Raw genomic sequence first — 13,095 nt, 5'->3', positions numbered from 1 at the left:
TTACGCCTTCTGGAAAATCAGTTTCAATCATCTGATACATTACCCAGCATCCATTACAGAAACCCTTCCCCAAATTGCCTGTCTGACAAAAGATGGTCCCTCCCAGCAGAACATGTCTGTCTTTCTAACAGACAATGACGAGGTCATGCAAAGCATTTGCCCTGGTACCTTAGCTGCTAGAAAACAAGCCTTTTTTTTTTTTTTTTAGCAGTAACTGTATACACTGGCAAGGATCCTTAGAAATGGCTTATAAGGCAGGGCTGTTCAGTAGAACTTTCTATGGTAACAGAAATGTTCTTTGTCCACATTGTCCAGTTCAGTAGTCCGTAGGGACATGTGGCTACCGAGTGCTTTTAATATGACTGGTGTGGTTGCAGAATGAATTTTAAATTTTAAGTAGCCACATGTGGCTAGTGGCAATATTGAACAGCATCGTTGCAGGGCCACTTTTAAAATTTAAACTTGGGGCACCTGGGTGGCTTAGTCAGTTAAGCATCCAACTTCAGCTCAGGTTGTGATCTTGAGGTTTTTGAGTTCGAGCCCTGGGTAGGGCTCTGCGCTGACAGCTCAGAGCCTGGAGACTGCTTCAGATTCTGTGTCTCCCTCTCTCTGCCCCTCCCACATTCTCTTTTTCTCTCTCTCAAAAATAAACAAACATTAAAAAAAATTGAACTTATAATTAATACTTACACAATGTAAGACAAAAGAAAAGTATTATAGTAGTTTCAACTTCAGAGCCAATGTTAGGTTTACATTTTAAGAGTGTCATTGACTTTCAGTAATATTACAATTGACCCTTGAACAGCAGAGTTAGGGGGGCAGAATTTCCACACACTCAAAAAGCCTTCACCAACTTCTGACTCTCCCAAAACTTTACTAGTCAACAGAAGCCTTTACAGATAACATACACAGTCGATGAACATGTATTTTATGTTATCTATGTTACGGATAGATAAAGCAAGTAGCTTTATAGATCTGTTGATTAATCAATAAATAAAATAAGCTAAAGAGAAGAAAATGCTAAGACAGTCATAAGAGAAAATACATTCACAGCACTGTCCTGTGTTTACTGACAACATCCACGTATAACTGGCCCTGTGCTGTTCAAAGGTCAGCTGTATTTGAATAGCCTTCTGCACATTGAGGGCTGACTGGAAACCTGACTGCTTGCAGCAAAAAGGAGAAGGGCTCAGGTCATCTGTGGAACAGCCAGACTTAACTGGACGTGCCCTCTGTCCTGTGCCGTCACAGTTAAAATGCTGGGACCTGACGACAGAACTGATGACCATCCTCTGAAACAGGGCCACCAAGCCCCACCTGGATGGCATGGCCCATACCCTTTCTTCACCCCTCAGCTATGGACCCTCCCCTGTTCCAAGCCCACTGGGGAAAGGGAAGGCAGGGGGTGGCTTTAAGGCTTGCTTTGTTAATTTGCACCTGCAGAGTGCTCTTAAGGAAGAGCCCATTGGGTTTGCAGGGTGTCTCAGTCTTGGCACTAGTAACATTGTGGTTCTGTGCTCTTGGAGGGTGTCCTGTGCATTGGAAGATATTTAGCAGCATCACTGGTCTCCACTCATCAGATGCCAGTAGCATTCCCCACCCATCTCAGTAGGGCCAACCAAATATTTCTCTGGACACTGTCACATATCCCCTAGGGAGCAAATTATCCCCAGTTGGGAACCTCTTAGACAGTAAGTTCTTGGACTACTTAATAGGCCACTTAATAAAGGAAACCGATCCTAGATTTTTGTTTCATTTTTTTTTAATCTCTAGTGTCCAGGGGCGCCCGGGTGGCTCAGTCGGTTAAGCGTCTGACTTCAGCTCAGGTCATGATCTTGCAGTCTGTGAGTTCGAGCCCCACGTTGAGCTCTGTGCTGACAGCTCAGAGCCTGGAGCCTGCTTCGAATTCCATGTCTCCCTCTCTCTCTGCCCCTCCCCTGCTTATGTTCTCTCTCTCAAAAATAAACATTAAAAAAATTTAAATCTATAGTTACTGTTACTCAATACACACTGAAGCATCATTTAGAGGAAAGAATAGAAGGTCACTATCAGTTTTTTTAGGGGCACCTGGGTGGCTCAGTCCATTGAGCACTGATGCTTGATTTCAGTTCAGGTCATGATCTTACAGTTCATGAGTTTGAGTCCCACATTGAGCTCTGTGCTGGCAGTGTGGAGCCTGCTTGGGATATTCTCTCTCTCTCTCTCTCTCTCTCTCTCTCTCTTTCTGCCCCTCCCCTGCTTGTGTGCTATTTCTCTCAGACACAAACATTTTTTTAAAGGCCACTATTATTATTATTTTTTAACTTTTTACAAGTCTCCCTCAGTGCCTAGCATAGTGTAAGAATCAATAATTATTTTCCGGTTGGTTAATATTTCTACAGGTTTTTTAAAAAAGCAGAAATGTCTACTAATGACCATTTCTGAGGAAGAAAAATGATGGGGAAAATAAATCTTTTTTATCCCTTTATGTACATGAAGCAATTTCCTGGCCTGTTGCAGTTTTAAGCAAACAGTGCAAATCTGAAAATAAGTCTCACCATTTTTGATTAGCACCATGATTGTGCACGAGGACGGGATGCCTCTCAAGCTCCGTCTCTTCCAACAGAGGTTGGTCTAGGTGCTGGGTCAGGAGGATCCCTTCCTCACCGACTGGGGAGCCAATCATCTCCAGCACCAGATGAGACCCCCCTCCCAAGAACCTTTGCTGCCAGGTTCCCTGCAAAGAAAACCAGACAGGTGGCTTCAATTCACAGTCCCTGAGCCCTTAAGCCGCACTCCCCAGAAAGTGACTCTTTTATTGTACAGGTCACAACCAAACCCTGGAGAATAAGCCTGCTATCTCATGAAAGCCAAACCCACGGCACCTAAAACTTCGGGGACAGCTTCCCACCATGTACACACGGTGCAGCCCAGCAGAAGGAAATGGAAGGCATTCCCACCGTGCCCACATTTAAATGGACAATCCGTTTGGTACAGTCTGCCCTTCACCACTTTCCTAAACTGTTTATGGTACTTAAAGCTTCTTGGACAAGATTTTTTATTTAATGAAAAGTATCACTTTCCAAGTTCCAGAACACTGGCTGTCTGCTTAAAGATCTGCTCTATTCAAACAACCAGAATCATTAAGTCACACTGCTATTTTACCAAGCACAAGGTCAGAGCATTTATTACAATTAGACAAGAAAGGAGAAGGGAAATTCCATCCCTTCCTTTAGAGTACTTTGCTGGAGACATACTGGAATCACCTGGGCAGCTCTTTAAAGTCTTGAGGGTTGGGCCACACACTAGATGAAATCGGAATCTCAGGGTAGTACAAGGCATTAGCCAATTCTTTCCAATAAACGTTTGATTTTAGAACAGCTTTAGGGTTATGGAAAAAATTGCAAAGAGATTACAGATATTTGCCATATACCTTCTAGCCATTTCCCCCTATTATTAACATTTTATAGGAGTCTGGTACATGTGTTACAATTGCTGAGCTAATACTGATACATTTTTATTAACTGAAGTCCGTACTTTTTTCACATTTCTGTAGTTTTTCCCTAGTTTGCTTTCTGTATCCCAGGATTCCATCTAGGATGCCACATTACATGTAGTTGTCATATTTCCTGAGGTTCTTCTGGGCTGCAAGAGTTTCACAGACTTGCCTTGTTTTTAATGACCATGATAGTTTTAAGTACTGGCCAGATATTTTGCAGAATGTCCCTCAGTGGGGATTTGTCTGATGTTTTTCTCATGATCAGACTGGGGTTATGTGCTTTTGAGAAGAACACCACTGAGATGAAACCATTCTCATCACACCAGATCAAGGGCACATATGTTGGCCTGCCTTGTCACTAGCAACGTTGACCCTAACCTTTTGGCTGAGCTAGTGTTTGTCAGGCTTCTCCAGGACAAAGTCAGTCTTTTGTCCCTTTTTTCTTACTGTACTCTTCTGAAGGAAGTCACCATGTGCAACCCACACTTCAGGGGTTATAGTCCAGTTCCTTGAGGGCTTAGGATTTACAAGAAATTTTTAGAGTTCTTTGATATAGGACATTTGTCTATTTTCTTCCATTTATTTATATTATAGAGATTCATTTATTTTCTACTTTGGATTTCAATCCAATACTACTTTAATTATTTTGCTGCTCCAGTGTTCCAGCTTTGGCCATCGGGAGTTCTTTCATTGGCCCTATATCCCTTTGTGGTAGTGGTGGTGTTTTTCTGAGCACTTTCTTACTTTTGAGCACTTTATGATGCTCTGTGTTCATCTTAGTTATTTCCTACCCTAGTCCTAGAATCAGCCATTTATCTAAGTCCTGGTTCCTTTTGTTGAAGAATGATATTAGAAGCCAAGATCTGTATGCTGGGTGTGCTCACTGCTACAGAGGTGTCATCGTTCCTAAACTCTTTCCATTGACAAAATGAGGAAATTACGTGTGTGTATAATAACCGATGCATATATGCTTACCTGTAAGTACTTCTGTATGGAACTGTCTTCCTCTACATTAAGCTACTATGAGTCCATATTGATGTCTCCAACTCTAATCCAATTATCACATGGATGTTTCCACTCTTCCTCTTGCTTTTCTGTAATTTCCTACTCCACACTGAGAAACTTGGCTCCCATCATTGTCTGTTTACTTCACTGATGAATTTCAGTATGTAGTGGTATCAGAATTGTTAACCCGGACCCTCATGGGAAGCAAGTTTAGCAACTACAGTACAGACTTATGGACAGTTCCTTCTGCCTTTCGTATTACAGACTCCACTCATTTCCAAGGTTACTTAGGTCAGCACCTCTTCTCCTCCGTATCTTCAGTGAGGCTGTTCAATGTATTTGTAATACATTGTTCCGTCACAATTCTACACTTCATCCCGGGATCCTGATCTACTAAATAACTTTTTAAAATTTGCATAAAATTTCCTCTTTGTCCTGTAAAGTCCTATGGGTTTTGACAAATGCATAGTATCATATATCCACCATTATAGCTATCATACAGAATAGTTCCACTGTCTTAAATAGTTTTCTGTGCTTCACTTATTCAACCCTTTCCTCTTCCCCTAAAAAATCCTCTGGAAACCACTGATCTTTCTATCATTTCTATAGTTTTGCCTCTTCCAGAATGTCATAGAATTTGAATCATATAATATGGAGCCTTTTCACTGGCTTCCTTCACTTAGCAAGTTGCATTTAAGATTCATTCATGTCTTTTTTTGTGGTGTGATAGTTCATTGCTTTTATTATTTTAATAATATTCCATTGTATAGATGTACCCATTAACCTACTGAGGGACCTCTTGGTTTCTTCTAGTTTGGGAAATTATAAATACAGTGGCTATAAACATTCCCATGCATGTTTTTTTGTATGGATATAAATTTTCTTTTTTTTTTACACTTATTTTTGAGAGAGAGAGAGAGAGAGAGAGAGAGTGTGTGAGTGAGAGTGAGTACGAGCAGGGGAGGGGCAGAGAGAGGAGACACAGAATCTGAAGCGGGCTCCAGGCTTTGAGCTGTCAGCACAGAACCTGATGCAGGGCTCGAACTCATGGACCATGAGATCATGACGTGAGCTGAAGTCGGACGCTAAACTGACTAAGCCACTGAGGCATCCCCAGGTATAAATTTTCAAAATGGTAACTTAAGTTTTCAAATCAGTAAATAGTGGTAATTCAATCACTAAATGATAAAGACTACACCTATCTCTGTAAGAAAGTGCCAAACTATCTCCCAAAGCGTCTATACTATCTTGCACTCCCACCAGCAGTGAATGAGACTTCTTTCTTGTTCCATATCCTTATCAGCAATTGATGCCAGTTTTTAAATTTCAGGCATTATAATATATGTGTAGTGTTATCTCATTATTGTTGTAATTTGTAATCCCCTAATGACAAACGATGTTGAGTATTTTCTCACATGATCATTTTCCATCTGTTTCTCTTCTTTGGTGAAGCATCTGTTCGGCTCTTTTGACCATTTAAAAATTTGATTGTTTTCTTCCTGTCACGTTTTAAGGGTCATTTGAATAGTTTGGATAGAGGACCTTTATGAGGTATGTGTTTGGAAATATTTCCTCCCAGTCTGTGGCATGTCCTTAGCTTTTCTTTACAGTGCATTCACAGTTTTTAATTTTAATGAAGTCTACTTTCTCAATTTTTCTTTAACAAATCATGCTTTGCATCATATACTTACAAATTCATCATCAAACTCAAGGTCACATAGTCTTTCTCCTGTGTTTTATTCTAACAGTTTGAAAGTTCTGTATCTTACATTTAGATCTATGGTCCATTTTGAGTTTATTTTTATAAAAGTGTAACACCTGGGACAAGGTTCACTTTTTTAAATTTTATGTTACATGGACGTCCAGTTTTTCTAGTGCCATTTGTTGAAAAGTTCATCTTTAATCCATTCCATCACCTTTGCTCCTTTGTCAAAGTCACTTGATTCTATCTGTGTGGGTCTATTTTGTGGTTTTCTATTCTGTTCCACTGATATATGTGTCTCTTGTTTCACCAATGAACACAGTCTTGATTACTGAAAGTTTACCATAAGTCTTGACATTGGGTAGTATGAGTTTTCCAGTTTTGCTCTTTTTCAGTATTGTGTTGGGCATTGCTATTTTTTTTAAGCTTTCCAAATGAGTTCAATGTATAGCCAATGTAAGAATCACTGCTTTGGAGGCAGCTGGGAATAGAAGGAAGAATATGGATCTTAGGGGCACCTGGGTGGCTCAGTTAAGCATCCAACTTCAGGTCATGATCTCACGGTTCATGAGTTCAAGCCCCACGTCGGCCTCCGTGCTGACAGCTCAGAGCCTGGAGCCTGCTTTGGATTCTGTGTTTCCCTTGCTCTCTGCCCCTCCCTCACTTGTTCCCTCTCTCTCTCAAAAATAAATAAATATTTTTTTTAAATTAAAAAAAAAACAAAAGAACATGGTCTTCAAGTCAAGCAGCCCTCTGTTTAAATTATTGGTGTTCAGGCAAGCCATCTGAAATGTTGGAGCTTCAGTTTCCTTTTCAGGAAATGGGGGATTAAAATGCTTACTGGCAGGGTTTTTTGTTTGTTTTTATAAAAGCAATACCTTGGACAACCCCAGCATAGGGATGAACAAGCAGTAATTCACTGGTCAAGATGATTTCCCTTTTCTTCACTTCCAATGCCTTCTTGACTGTTTTCTTAGTGTGCTCTTAGACCATTGCATTCCAAATATTAGTAAGGACTAGCATAGTTTATTATTATGAAATATCTCCCAATAGATATGTAACCATATAAGATGGGTTATAAGCCAGTGTTGCTTCCCCCGGAAACCGGCAGCCTGAAGAAATAAGCCTGTTTGACAATCTTTTTTAGAAGGAAGTGATTCATGTTGAGCCCATGGGGAATTAATACTGGTCTATTTTTTAACGATTTGTTGAAGGGATAGGAATTTACTGCCTGCATGGAAACAATAATGAGAATAAGTAGCAAATGGCACAAACGATTAAAAAGAGAGAGAGAGGGTGAGGAAAGTGCCCTTTTTAAAAAATAAACAGGAAAATGACCAGGAAGGACATTTTGAAGCAACAATGGGATCTCTTTATGACTATACACCTTTGTACTTTTAATAATTGGGGCCATTGTTACAGTACACATTCCCCTAAGTGAGATTATTGGGTAAACAATACAGTTTCAGATATTCGTATAAACGTCTTATTTTCCAAAAAACTCTTCCTTTATTCTACAGAGAAAAAATACTGTATGTAAGCAAGAAATCAAGCAAACAAGCAAAAAATAAAAGTCAGGAAGGGTGATAAGAAGGAAACATAAAAGAACTCATTTACCATCTACATCTATGCTCCAAGCATGCTAAGAATTATACACATTTAAACAAATTAATCCTCGTGGCAAATTTAATACCATTCTCACTGCATAGATAAGAATCGACGTCTTAGAAAAGCTACTCAATGTGCCACAAAGCATACAGTTCACATGTCAGAGCCAGGAAGCCATCCAAGTATACCTGAAAACCAGGCACTCTGGCCCCATCTCAAAAACCATTATGCCATGATGCTCAAATTCTTTAATTTCTGAAAAGGAGAAAGAGTGTGAGAACATTTTTAACTTCCAAAAAAGATGCCCAAAATTACTAGATATCTTATGAGTGGAACCCTAATTTGGACTAATTTTCTAATATAGGTATCCTAAGAAGTCTGGTAACTGGGCTCAAACGAAAGGATTCTTTCATTTCTTGCAGGACACAGACAGGCACATTTTTACAATGGCCTCCCCAAGACAGTAACCCTCCTCTGGCACCTCCCTAAGAGTCATTAGAGAATCCCGGAGCCCCCGGTACCTCCTCTCAAAAGACCTACCAGCCCAGCAGAAGCAGTACTAATGAGACTCTGCCACCGTGTAGCAGATGCTGGTGATTCACAGGAAAGAGGGGCCATGTCTGGCTGTGACTCTCCTTCCTGCTGCAAACATTAAGCCGAACCAAATAAAACTGATGACAAAACTCAAAGAGAAAATGTCAGGGGTCAGAAGTGGCCACAGAAACCACCGTAGAACCCAATTAAAAGCTGGTATTTTCCGGCTTTGCTTGTGACAGGTGTTTTTGCCTGCCTGCATCCCTCCTTCCTTTCCCTGGGGTGATGAGACATAAACCAGCAGAGTGGAAAACAGTGCCCCAAGAAAGGAACTGTTCTAGAATTCACAGTACCAGGTGCACAGCAATTTAGAAGTAATTAAGATATTCTAAGAGAAAACAACCTTCTGTCATGTAAACTAGAAGGAGATGGGGACATGGTAACTTCAGTTTCAGACACTTTATTTGTAAGGGAGACATATGGCTGTCGCCTTGCAGCCATGCGGGGAATCCCAAGCGGAGTGTCTAAAGATCACTCGTGTGGGGTCTGGTCCTCCATGTGCCAAGTCCAGAAACTACATTTTGTCTACTTATTCAGAGACTCAGGGGCTGCCATGCTCCCTGGCTTAGAAGATCCCAAAACACAAACCAGAATGTCAAGGTGTGCTGGGTGTTTTTCATTTCTAATATTGTTGTTTGGATTCTTTCATTTATAATAGACACATTTTTCTGTTAGTTATTGGGCTATTATCAGGAAGCCGTCCTGTGTCGGTTAGCGGTTGCTGTGGAGGAAGGATGCCCAAACTCAGAGGCTGAAAACCATCAGAATTTGGTTTTGCTCACATATCTAGGGTCGCAGGGCAGCTCAGCTGATCTCTCCTGGGCTCTCTCAGGGTCTCATGCTCACCTGGTGCTTGGGCCACAGGCTGGCTGATGTAACATACGTCTAGCACAGTCTGGCGATCGGCCAGGATGGTGTGAGTAAATGAGTTTTGTTTCTCATCACTGAGCAAGTTGGCCTGGCCGTGTTTCCATGGTGGCTGTGCAATGCAATATTCAGCGAAATGTTAAGAGAGAGGGATAAAGTACTTAAGGCCTCTTGAGAATCTAGGCTCAGAAGAGGCACATCACAGGGCACCGGGTTGGCTCAGCCAGTTGTGTCGGGCTCTTGGTTCCCTGGGTCTGGCTCTGTATTGACAGCATGGTGTCTTCTTGGGGTTCTCTCTCTCTACTCACATGAGCACACACGCTCTTTTTCTCAAAATAAATAAACTTAAAAACAGCTGGCACGTCATGACTTCCACCACATTCTATCAGCCAAATCAAGTCACAAGCCAGCCAATATTCGAGGGGTTAAGAAGTCTCTACCTATTGACAAGCTGAGTTGCCGGGTCACATACAAGCAATAATTACAGCTATTTTGGCATTAATCTTTCATGCCTCCCTCTGTTGGGGCTCTTAAAAATTGAATTCATAAGCAGAGGTCACTTGATGAAAACAAACTGAAGGGTGCCTGGGTGGCTCAGTCGGTTAAGCGCCCAACTTCAGCTCAGGTCATGACCTTGTGGTTCTTGAGTTCGAGTCCCCATCGGGCTCTCTGCTGTCAGCACAGAGCCCACATCAGATCCTCTGTCCCCCTCTCACTGCCCCTCCCCTGCTTGCTCATGCTCCCTCTCTCTCAAAAAAATAAAATAAGCATTAAAAAAAATCAAATATAATTGGATACGACTTAGGGCTTATTTCAACTAGGCTTCCACACACTCTGATGAACTGTACTTGTTCCAAACCCAGAAGGTACCCAACACTAGATTGCCTCTTTCCCTCTCCTACCCACACCACCTCCCACCACCCCATACCACCTCCTACACACCCTAAATGTCCATTTGTAGGTGTTCTCTCACAGTGCATTCTTTCTATAGATGCCTGCCACCAAACCCTTCCATTATGCATTGCTTTTTGCCGGTTTCACTCTTATGGTGGCATCTGTTTCCACGTAGTAGATTTACATCTGGCAGCCTCTGCAGTAACTACTATGTCTGGTTTTTAGTTCATAAAAATTTAATTGCTGCTGAAGCTGTTTCAGGAAGAGATAGAGGAAGACACTGTCTCTTCCTCTCCTGCCCCCTACTCAGGAGCAGAAAGGCAAGGGCACTTGCAAAATTTGGGAGGAGAGAGAACCCTTTTCTCTTCCATCAGCTATCGCTGTAATAACCAGAAATTTATGGCTCTGTGGTTATTATCCAAGTGGGGGAGCCCAAACATCTGTGGGCCACACAGGTTTACTGCATTCACGGGAACATTTTCTGAAGTATCCTGGAAATGAAACCTAGTTCTTTTGCAGAAATTCAAGGAGCCCGAACTCTGTTAGAGTAAATTAGCACTGAGATATTCAACATGGCTTCAAAATGCGTCTTTCTGTGGAGATGAAGTTTCTAGGTCGCTATTCCATTACACAATGCCCTCCTTATGAGAGCCCAAGGGAGAAATTTCTCTCTGCTCTCAGAATGGGAAACAGCTGGGCTGTTTAATACTTGGAGTGATTTTGTGGTGGCTGTTATTACAGATATTCTGGATCATGTATGTGACAGCCGTCTCTTTTTTGGGCAGTTTAACATCAAAGCAGAGACTCAGCTCTAGAAACTCTATAGGACCTTTTGGTAGGAATATTAGATATTAACCTCACACTTAACTTTGCTTTATCTTTCCTAGCTCTGTAGACTCTCTGTTTTGCCTTCTTCACTCAATTATTTTTGTTTATTTTGTCCTATTTAAGATACTTATTAAGCAGACTTAAATACTTTTTAGAGCCTAAGAGAATAAATAAGCAAACAAATAAATGCCAGTTTCTCAAGAAAGCTGTAACCTTTCTGAATACTTAAAAGAATTCTTCAATTTTATCTATCTTGACGGAACTCTTGTCTTTTCGATTTCAGATACTGTGGTCCGAGTTTATCGTACTTCTCAATGGTTCGTTATCATTTTTTAATCTAAGAAGAACCCTCTCAATTTCTTCCTTCCTTCCTTCCTTTTCTTCCCCTGACATTCTTCATGTGCCCCTGGGCAACCATTTCAGTACTGCAACCCCTTTTGTTACTTTGTGTTCTCATAAAAAATATGGTTTAAAAAAATTTCTTAAGTAAAAAATAAATGAAAAAAATAAAAAATAAAAATAAAATAAAAAAATAAAACATATGGTTTTACATGCATGAGTCTTAATGGCACGCAATCATTGTTGCTTTTATTGTTATAAACCTGTTTCCTTTTTCATTCAGTACATCTCGTGTGTACTTGTCTCTAAAGAGCATGAACCCGGGACACTCTGCCATCCACTCCCCAAACTGCCTCCAACACTCACCCCCAAAAGTATGTCTTGAAGGCAATCCTCATACCCAGAGTGAACACATTTTAGGGTGACAAGGGTGCTATGAGTAATTTCACCAGGACAACAGGTGTGCCCTGTGATCATCCCAGGGGAGCTGAAATGCCTCGTCACCTTATTCAGACAGGACCCTTAGGAACTCTGTGAGAATCCCTTCTTCATATGTACCAACAGTGGATTTGCTGGGTCAGGAAGTACTCATAGACCTCATCTGCTCTTACCACCAGAGTCCCACGCAGGATTTCTACACCAGTTTACATTCCCATCAGCAGTGCGTGAGGGCCCCCATGCTCCCGTATCCCCACCAACACTGGCCTTATCCTGGTTTTGCCAGTCTGGCACATGTAAACAGATACCTCATTGTCAACTTGCATCTTTCTGGCAACTAATGTGTTTGACCATCTCTTCATATTCTTGTTAGCTTTTTCTACTTTTTCCTTTCTGTGAATTTTGATTTGTATCTTGGCCCCTTTTCCATTGGGGTTACTGATTTGCAGAAGATGATAAGTTTTCCAAAATGAGCACACATTTCTTTGTCTTCTTAAACTGTATGACCAGCATGATTATTCTTTCTTGCAGAACCAGGGTCACGTGATGTTGAGCATATGTAATGCTGGGGTTATTAGACACTATGAAACAGAGTTAAATAGGTACCAACAGATTGCAATGGACTGAATGGTGCCCCACCCCCAACATTTCATATATCGAAGTCCTAAGCCCCAAGGTGACTGTACTGGGAAATGCGGCCTTTAAGAAGATAATGAATGTTAAGTGAGGTCCTAAGTGTGGGCCCAAATTCACCAAGGCTTGTGTCCTTGTAACAAGAGACAGGTAGTAGGTGGCATGTACATAGAAAAATTTACTTTAGGTGGACTTCCAAGTCAGATACTGGGAAAACTATTCAACTCATTTAAACCCCTTACCTCTTTGGTCAATCGGAAGCATCAGAACTTGTTGTTTGATGCATGGAATGGTTTATAAAAATAAACCAGTTGCATTTCTAGGAAACTGTTCAGGATATGGACTGTTTTCAGCAATCAGGTATTTCTTCCTCTGAAAATATCAGGAATTCCCCTTTCTTCCTTCCTTCCTCATTTTCCAAAGTGATGTCCTCCTCTGATATCACCAACTTCCCTAGAGGAAAATACATGCGGCTCAGACACCTGTGTTGTTTTTAAAAATGTTTTGCTTCTGGGGCGCCTGGGTGGTTCAGTTGGTTAAGCGTTCAGCTCAGGTCACGATCTCGCGGACCGTGAGTTCGAGCCCCGTGTCGGGCTCTGGGCTGATGGCTCAGAGCCTGGAGCCTGCCTTCGGTTCTGTGTCTCCCTCTCTCTCTGCCCCTCCCCCGTTCATGCTCTGTCTCTCTCTGTCTCAAAAATAAATAAACGTT

At 41.4% G+C, this 13,095-nt stretch overlaps 1 protein-coding gene across 14 annotated transcripts in view; it reads right to left on the bottom strand.

Moving 5' to 3' along the window:
- Positions 1-12,785, bottom strand: part of LOC132663666 (uncharacterized) — a 72,414-nt gene extending 59,629 nt beyond the window's left edge. For 13 of the 14 annotated variants that reach the window (XR_013551495.1, XR_013551497.2, XR_013551498.2 and 10 more), the window contains exons 1-3: positions 12,629-12,785; positions 12,078-12,334; positions 2,538-2,716 (exon numbers count right to left, since the gene is read on the bottom strand). The gene's annotated coding sequence lies outside the window, so the exon portion shown is untranslated. Of the gene's footprint in view, positions 1-2,537; positions 2,717-9,169; positions 9,749-12,077; positions 12,335-12,628 lie in introns of those variants that run through there. The other variant, XR_013551496.2, reaches the window with a different exon arrangement.
- Between the last annotated feature and the right edge of the window lie 310 nt (positions 12,786-13,095).

The sequence above is a fragment of the Panthera onca genome, chromosome D4 (assembly GCF_046562875.1).
Source record: "Panthera onca isolate mPanOnc1 chromosome D4, mPanOnc1 haplotype 2, whole genome shotgun sequence".
NCBI classification, from domain to species: Eukaryota; Metazoa; Chordata; class Mammalia; order Carnivora; family Felidae; genus Panthera; species Panthera onca.
This window is presented reverse-complemented; position numbering and strand designations above follow the sequence as displayed.